Genomic DNA, 9,675 nt, shown 5'->3' with positions numbered 1-9,675 from the left:
GAGGGTCATTTGTTAGTAGGGCCAATGGTGGTGTGAGCCCCACACCAGCAGCATGGTGTGCCTTGTCAATTGTCAAAAAACTGGTGGTGTGCCTTGACAATTTTAGCACCTTGTCAGTGTGCCATGAGATGAAAAAGGTTGAAAATCACTGGCCTGGAGCCAGGATCATCTTCCCTGGCCCACCAACCTCAGCCCTTCAAATACCAAGTGCAAGCTACACATGCTTGTTATGGCACTTTCTCTCCTGTGATGCATCCAGGGTTTTTCTCTGGAACTTTCCAGTACCTAGCAATTACCTCTTTCCATTACCTTCGTTCCCCTTTTTCTGCAGGTTATTCTGTAGCATGACTACCATAACAGTGGGAGCAGGTGGAGGGGAGGAAATCAGGCATACTTTCCCAGGAGAGTGGCTGTTTGGCATGAAGATGGGCCCGTCACCTGTTCAGGTGGAGATATTCAGGGGAAGTCCACCTAGAGGTAAATTTGGACAGCATTTTAGAATGTTTGTCACTAAAGAAGAAAAAAGAATGGGAATAAATGAGGAAACTATTTTTTTACTTTCTGTTTCTGTTTGTTTACAAATCTAACAGAAGAAGATATGAAGAGATAAAAAGAATAAAGAAGATATTTAGTCAGTATTTTGGGCTACTTAAAATAAGGCAGTTTGCTATGCACACCACCGGGTGGGCAAAGCAAACTGCCTAATTTAAATAGCCCAAAATACTGACAATAATCACGGGAAAATTAGGTACAGTTATTCTTTCCTCCAGGCATCTAACTAATGGAAGTGTTCTATTACTTGCGTGATTCAGAAAGCCACTGGCTTTGGTGTTCAGAGGGATGAAATACAAAAACACATTTTAATTCTTCCAATTTAGACAAAACACAAAGATTTACAAAAAAAAAACAACTCCATTCCAAAACAGTAATATAGATGAAGGAAAACTAGATTCCAAATAGGCCTCTATTCTCTAAGCCAAACTAATCACCTCATTTTTGTCCATACTGTACAATGCACTATTGAACAATTATTATCTCTCTGTGGGATAGAGAAGACTATTTTGTCGGTGGGAAGATACAATATGTAGGTAAAATTGTTTCCTTCTGCTGTCAGACAATACCTTTCTTTTTGCTTGTTATTCCCCACTGCTGCTGGTTCGGCAATTTATAACCCCTCCAATTGGAAATATTCGTCATTTGCCACGTAGCTCATCAGCAGATTTTATTTGCCTATGTAGTAAACAAGACTTTTTTCCCCCCTGACCCTCATTTATAACAGGGAGATGGATGTTTTCTCCAGTTCACTCTTTCTGATGCCATGTCACTTCCCATTTAGGTGAAAAACTGTAAACTAAAGACTCATACTTCTAAAAAGGGTTTCTTCAAAGTACGCCTCTGGCCTCTTAGCAATTTAGAAGCTTAGAGTGAGAACATATCGTTTTCTATAGAGCTAAAGAATTCTTTGTTCCTTCGGGCTCTGTTAAATTTTTAATCAGATAGTTTTGTTTTTTTCTTGCAAATGTAACAAACCATCTTGTATGTGTCCTCTATCCATTTCACTCATTCTTGTTTCCTGGAGTATTGTGCTACATTCTTCTTAGGAAGGCCACCTTCCACCAGAGTGGCTGATTGCTGACATGGGGTCCAGAGCAAGATGCCTGATTCCTCTTCCTTTCCTAAATTGTTTTATACTGTACTGTATAGTTTATTTTGTCATGCCCCGGGCCCCTTAGGAGCCCACAACCCTAGGAATTTTGTTCTTTCACATGAAAGAAAGAACCCACAACCACAGAACAATGGATCTACAGAAAAGATGCCAGAACTATGGTCTCTGTTCCAGAACATGTATGTCAAAATTCCCACCTAATATTGCCAAGAACTTCTTTGCTAAATCTCTTAGGGTCCAATCCTATGGTTGCTCTGCACTGCAGGAACTTATATCCTGGCAGTACAGGGCACTTTCTGTTGGTGCAAAAGCCAGGCCATTGTCACCTGCTGCTAGACCACCACTGCAAATGGGCAGGAGTGCAACATGTACAGCAGCTGCTCCAGAGACTTCCATTGGCAGCAGTACATTAGTAGCAGAGGCATGTCTTGGGCAGGAAGGGGGAAGGAAGGAGTGGATCCCTGTGTCAGCAACTTGTACCAGGATCCTGTCTCTTCTTTTTCAATTCCCCCCCCCCTTTTGTGTCTTTGACTATACACAGGCAAACTGTGGGTGTGGTCCAAGGTGTGGGTCCAAGGAGACCCATAGTAAATCAGGCAGCCTACCATGGGTGTTAGTAAAGCTATTTTTATTTTTTATATTTGTACTTAAAAAATATTTTTACTTACATCTGACAGGTTGCCTGATTCCCCCCCCCCCCCCCCAGTATGCAGTGCAGCCTCTGTTGGCATGGCTGCATGCTGCAATGTGGAGGGGAATAGGATTGGGTGATTATTTTCCTATAATCAGCTTACTCAACTCAAGATACTTAATCTTCTCCTTTATCTGTATTAATTATTCCTACTGTTACAGATAATGGACATCTTAATACGTTACTGATAACGTTCAACTAAATTCAATTTATTATGAAGCCTGTGAGAGAGTTGCATTTGTCTTCTGGGTGAGCCCAGGGAGAAAAAAATTAACCTTATATTAACAAAAGGTTTCAGTTAAAGGGCAGAGGACTTCCAAGTAGGCTTAGGACTTCCAAGTAGGCTTACTTGGAGGACTTCCAAGTAGGCTTAGGAACTTGATTGACAGCCCAATCCTATCCACACTTTCCTGGGAGTAAGCCCCACTGAATCTAATGGAACTTACTTCTGAGTAGACCTGCATGGGATTGGGCTGTCACTCATTTGGCAAATCAGACACTGCTCTTCAGGCCATTTCATCTTAACATATGTCTTAAAAACGTGTCAGAAACATTAACATGGGAATTGGTACCTCAAAATCTGTAAGTTACTCTCCCACTCTCTTTCATCAGTCACAAAGAACTTGCTATAGCCACACAGCCTAGCATCCTAAAAAATGAGCTGAATTTTTTTTTTTACATTATATACATCAGCATTACTGTTCTTAATGGCTACTGAAGCTGTCACTCTGCATTCTCTTTGTACTGAAGCTTACACTCTAAATGAGTCCTTGCACTTCTCTTAAAGTCTCATCTTCCTATCTGTTGTCACCCACGCAGGTCTTTATAACTTAATAAGGAACAGACATGCCTTTCTGAAGAGAAAAGTCAGAACAAGAAAATTCAATAGAACCTTCGTGGGGTGGGTGAAAACAAATACAGATTCTAAAGGGATGGGAGAGTGTGTGTTCAGGATCTCAAGTCATATTAGGAAATAAAGCATGATTCAAATGTATGTGAAATATGAAGTCTCTCATGCTATTATGGTTTGGAATTATATTATCCCACCTTTCTGTCCTTTAGGCCCTTTCTCTCCATTAGGCCCTTCTGGCCATTAGGTTTGAACAACATACTTCCAGTTTTCTCATCCAGTTACTAACTGCAGCGATTCTGTCAATTACCGGTACTCATAACTGCCAATTAACTCTTCCCCCCTCCTTTTAATGCATGGATTTTAGTGCTGGAAAATGTTTCCAAAGGACTATCAAGTACAGGAGACATCACCATGAAACATAACTTTTTCAAACATTGAAAACCAAGCTAGAAATTAGTCAGTCTGAATGACTTGTCATGTCTTGGTCCCACCATCACCCACACCTCATCAGAGAATAGAAAAGGCAATGAATGCATGTAGGTTGATTTTTAGTTATCTGTTGCCTTAACAGTGAAGGAAGGGCAAGGCAATCTTTTCCTAAGCTTTAAAGCAGAGGTCAGCAACCTACGGACTGTAGAGTGGATCAGGACTGCCTCCCAAAATCATCCGACCTGTGGTCCCAAAAAGAAATATGCCCACCTGGCCCATGGTGGTCCTAAAGGAGAATCCACTCTCAAGCAGATGCTTGGGAAGGTGTACTGGAAAGGCACAGGGAAAAGGCACATGTGCATGTGGTGCACATGGAAAGGCAATGACCCATTGCCAATTGGTGGCCACCTTGATGTTGACACAAGTACAGTGTGAGTGGCAGGACGTAATGTGGCATCCCTGTGCATAGGGGGCCCATCCTAATACAGACCCTGACTGCCAGTGCGACTGGGAACAGGAAGCATGGCTGGAGTGAATAGGATCAGATTTGGGGTGGTGTAGTGTCAGAACAGGCAGGACAGACCAGGTCAAAAAGACCAGCCTGCTCTGTGGAGGCCCACCCAGGTGCCTGATTTCCACAGCCAGCCCCATGTGTAGCATGTTGTATGTAACACAATTCTACGACTTCCCATTCCGGATGTAGAGCAGGCAGACAGTCATGGAACATAGGTCCAAGTTTAGACCAGCGCTGTTCAGTATGGATTTTCATGTCAAGTCTAGAAATTTGAGGGTTAGAAAAAGAGGAGAGGGAGTGTGCTAAATGTTAGAGCCTCAGGCTTTGTTTGATTTCAATCCCTCACTGTCACTGGGATTCATAGAGATGAATGTAGCCCACCATCCACTCACAGGTGTAGCCTCTGGCCCCTGTGCAAAAGAAAGCTGCCAACCCCTGCTTTAAAGGTTCTTTTCTCCTTGGCTGGATCAGATGCATATATCTGTCTGAATGAAGAATATCAGAAAAGACAAAAAATGTCTTCTGTCTAGCTAGCAATACCTTCACCATTTCAGTGCTAGAAAATGTTTCCAAACAACATGAATACAAGTTGTCAATGAAGGGATCAAGGTCAGGAATCAGACATCACGATAAACAAATGAAACAAAGCTGAAGGCACATTACATGACCCTGTGTTTTTACACAGTGGAGTAGCAGCCAGTGGAATGCAAGTGGCAGCCAGTTTGGGTCACTTTCGTTTTGGCACCCAGCAGTCTTCTAGCCTGACACCCACATCAGTGTAGATTTACAGAAAAAATGAGTTTTTTGTTTTTTTTTACTTTCCAGTATAGGAATGTTTTTGACAATTATAGAACAGATGTAAAAGAAGGCTTGTCATGAAAATGTGTAGTTAGGCACTCAGATTTAGAGAAGTGTGCCATCCTTCCCCTTTAAAAATTCACTAGGCCAGTGGTTCTCACCCTTTTTAGCCCGGGACCCACTTCTGAGAATGACAATCTGTCTGGGGCCCACCAGAAGTGATGTCAGCAACCTAGAAGTGATGTCATTGCCGGCAATGACATTATCAAACAGGAAGTGACATCACTGTGGTGCCAGAGCCGGAAGTGATGTCATCAAGCAGGAAGTTCTTGCCTAGAAACTCAAACTGTAAATGACAAGAGACAGTATTCCAGCTCAGAAGCTTCTTCCAGTTCTCCCTGCCCTTGCTACCATTGCTATCAAGCAAAAAATAAAACTACATCTGGAACAAAATATTTGTGTATTTTTTTACTACTGTTTTTATTTCTGTCTTTATTTACAAAATCTCAAGCTACTTCTTGTATTGTGCTTGAAACTAACAAACATTGATGTGGCTATTGATACTTTGCTCAGCACTAGCCAGAAACAAGTGAACCCTACTCATGCACCTCAATACAAGTAACTTGAGCTTTTGTAAATAAAGGAAATAAAAACAGTAGTATCCCCCTCAGAAGGAAGATAAGCAGGGATGCTTCCCCTCATCTCCCCCAAGCCTAAGCATGTCTACTCAGAATTGACTCCCATTATTGGCAATGGGGCTTACTACCAGGTAAGAGGAGACAGAATTGCAGCCTAAGAGAGAAGTAAGAAGTGGGGAAGGGTGCACATCTGAGAAGCAGCTGGGGGAGCAGCACTCTCCCCCCCCCACATGCCAGGCTTGCCCTCCCTCCTCCCCCCACTCCTGGCTGCTCTCTTGGCAGCCAGGTAACCAGGGATCCCCCCCTCACCCCAGCAAAGATATAAAGAGAGGACGTGGTAGCCAGGGCAGGAAAGGATCGTGGCTTGCAGGCAATTTCAGAGAGGGAGAGAAGTTGTGATGCAGAAGGCGAGAACAGCAGTGGGGTGGGGGCCGCGGCGATGCTGCTTTCAAGGCAGGCTCACAAGAGGGGAGATCGCGGGGGTCTGCCTCTACTCACCCAAGACCTGTGTCCAGGTCTCCGCCTACACTCTCCAGCCCAGTTCAGCTGCAGGGGGGGAGCTGCTTTGTCTTGCAACCCCGAGGCAGCCATCAAGGCAGCCAAGCTGACAAAGGTTGGTGGGGAGAAACCTGGCTGGCTCATCCACATCTCTCCTGGTCCTCCTTTGCCTGCAATCCAAGCCTGAACTCCGCGATTGGCCCCCCTGAGGGAAGCCTCCAAGTCAGAGGGAGGTCCAACTGGAAAGCAGCAGCACACTTTCTGGGGGAAAGCAGCACGCTGCTTTCTTTGCACATGTGCAAGTCACTCTTAGTTACGTCTCAATGCCGGGAAGCTTAAAATGGCAATGCCCAGGCTTTGCCCACTTCCAAAATGGCGCCACCTAGGTCTTTTGCCATCTTCCAAGATGGCTGCCTCCAGCTTCTCACGACCCACCAGAAATCGGATCGTGACCCACCACATGGGTCCCGACCCACAGTTTGAGAACCACTGCACTAGGAATTCCTCTCTCATTTGTCAGACATAAATTCCAATAGAGGACTTGTTTTAATTCACAAGCAGTAGTTGGAAGCCTCTCAGATGTTTATACATCTATTGATTTTTGCCAACAAAATGAATCTGCCCATCAGTAATAAGCCATTATCTCACACCACTCCATTTTGGTTGCTTTTACAAATAAGTGTAAAAGGAATAGTGTATAGGGGCAAGTGAAAGTCATCTTGCATTTATTGCCAAAAGGTGGCTTGGGTAGTATGGTGGTTTGGGAGTTGGACTTGGAAGATCCAGGTTCAAGTCCCTACTTAGCCCCCCCCCCAAGGCTTCCTGGGTGACCTTGAGCCAGTCACTATCTCTTAGCTTAAGCTACCTACAGGTTTGTTGTGAGGACAAAGGGAGAGAAGTAACACCTAGGAGGAAGGGTGGTATTAAAATGTGTGAAATAAATTCTAGAATCCTCTTACATATCAGAGGACTTGTAGAAGGAAATTTTAGCCTTCTGCCATTTATTGCCAAAAGAAACTCAAAACCTAGAAAAGATTGCCTGCAAATACACAAGAAAAACTGGACTAAAAATGATTTTAGAAAGGGAAGCCTTTGTCGTAATATATAATAAAAATTGGCAGTTGAGTAGACAGGCCTGCTGGGAATTGTCTGTCAGATCTGTTCAGGCTTTTCCTTTGAAGAAAGTTTAAATGTCTCCAGGTTGACAATAATATTGAGTAAGAGTGTGTGTGCGCGCGCACGCGTGAGAGAGAGAGAAAGAGAGACAGAGCACCATTGAGCTTAATCAAAGCAGAATCAATTAATAGGTCTGCATCAATGTGATTTTTTTAAAAGATTGCTTTCAATGGTAATTAGTACCTTAAAATATTATTAATGTTAATCATTTAAAAAACAACTCAGATCTCACTAGCCTCTTTTACTTGAAATGTCCTATTATTTTAACATCTATTTAAAATGCACCACAAAATTAAAATAAATGCCAAATGTCTAAGTGCAATGGTAAAAAACTAGGAATTATAAGGGATTTGTGAGCCACAGAGAGGCAGTTGCCTTTCATACTTCCATTGTAGTAAGGATGAAAGGCAGCTGTTGCTCTTCCCTGCTTCTGAAATTCATCATCTCTCTTGTTTTATATTCTTAATGCTCACACTGGATAAACTGTTGCCTGCCACTGCGGGCAGATGGAGGTTTGCAGGGACTCTGTCCCATTCAGGTACGACAGGCTAAAAAAACTCACTTCTGGAAGTCACAGCTGGTATGTTGCAGTCAAGGACAGAGATAGAAAGAGAAACATCAAAGGAGAAGAAAGAACATTCAAAGAACAGGGGATGGGGTGATAGTATGAATACATGCAGAGGCCAGCAGACCATCTCTAAACCTCACTGATCCAAATCTTGTCAAGTCTGAGTCACCAGCCTCAAAAGCAACAACGGCATTTATTTTGGGGGATTTGCATTGCTACTCTTGCTAATGCTTGTTAAACCATTTATATTTTTCTTTCGGAGACCAAAACGCCACCAGCTCTCCCTTCAGATCTGAGATTCATCAGAGGACATTGGAAGTAGTCCTAATCCTCACTTCATTTTCTTAATGGCAGACACAGCAGGAACAAAACGGCCCTCTGATACGTCTTCAGGTCAAATTACTCTCCGTGAACTTAACACCACTTGGGCCTTGGGTGTGTAACACCATGTTATACATGGTGTATTTGGCATACATGGAGACAAAGACATACTGTGCTTGGAGATTATCACAGCCAAATGGTTTATCCATTTTAATATGCTCAGAGCAGACACATATCTTTATTGTCCCGCACTCAGTCACTTGTGACAACAGTTCCTTGCCGTTAGGGAAAGATTGATTTTTCCTTGCACTGCTTGACAGTTGTACAGTTAATGGGGGATTTTAAATACACACACACCCCTGCATGTGCAAAAACACACACAAGTATATATGGCTATTTGTGCGAGCTGATCTACCCCATACTTTAGAAAAAATAAACCTGTAATGCTCCTTTTGATTTTTTCTACACACACCAGCAGATCTGATTCACAAGCAACTGCTGTCTCTCTTTTATAAACATATTCTATTGACATGTTGGCATCCTTTAGTCTCGGAAGACTATGGTATCGCGCTCTGAATGGTGGCTCTGGAACAGTGTCCTCTCCAGTACGCGAAGCCTGGGTAAAGTAGGTATGGAGGATAGGCTGTTACCCATGCAGCAAATCCCCCCTCTCCACGTCGCTGAAATGGTCCAATGGAAAGGCAGAGGCCAATACGGTTGGTTCCAGCGGCGTCGCAGGAGTTGCCAGAATGTGACTGTGTTCAGCCATGAACTGCCTCAGGGACTCCGGCTCCTGATTTTGCCTCGAGGTTGACTCCTGAAGCCTTTTCCATAACTGGATGTAGCCACAAGGCAGTGGAGGTTTGGGATCAGAGTTTTCCTTCTCTCAGATGAGCTGCCTTCCCAGGCTGATGAGCCCCATCTACCCGGTGGCTGTTTAGTTGCCTCTTACGACAAGTACAGCCAAACTGAGGGCCTATTCTTATCCCCAGCCCCCAGGGGAGACATATTCTATTACACAGATTAATATGATACTCCTTTAGGTGTGCTAGAGAATCATGTGTGCCAGTTCGAGAAACATAAGGCAAAGAAAAAACGATACCAGCTAAAAGGGAAGGGCCTGTCTTGCCACAACTCCTCCCCACTGTGTATCGTGCCCACTTAAGGCTGGTTAGTTTCCTTGTTTAACTCACCAGGGCAGCAAGCACACATCAGAGTCAGGCCCCAGTCCAATAAATGAAGGTTGCCAAATCAGAGTCCAAAGTCAATATGCCAGGTCACAGTCCAAGGTCAGATTCCAGGTAAGCCAGTTAGTCAATGCAAGGTGCCAAATCAGAGTCCAGAAACAATATGCCAGATCACAGTCCAAAGTCAGCCAGTCTTATCTCCTTCAAACATTCATTCCTCCCACACCACTAGTTCCTCCAGGTGCTGTTTATATGCTCCCAGGTTCACTTTAGCCTCTAGTGGCTGCAGCTGTGCAGCACACCTCCAGCTACCACCTGGGCTTTAACCCTGCATTT

This window comes from Tiliqua scincoides, chromosome 3, assembly GCF_035046505.1.
Source record: "Tiliqua scincoides isolate rTilSci1 chromosome 3, rTilSci1.hap2, whole genome shotgun sequence".
In the NCBI taxonomy this organism is placed as follows: Eukaryota; Metazoa; Chordata; class Lepidosauria; order Squamata; family Scincidae; genus Tiliqua; species Tiliqua scincoides.
The sequence above is the reverse complement of the archived record's forward strand: the minus strand, read 5'-3'. Positions refer to the sequence as shown.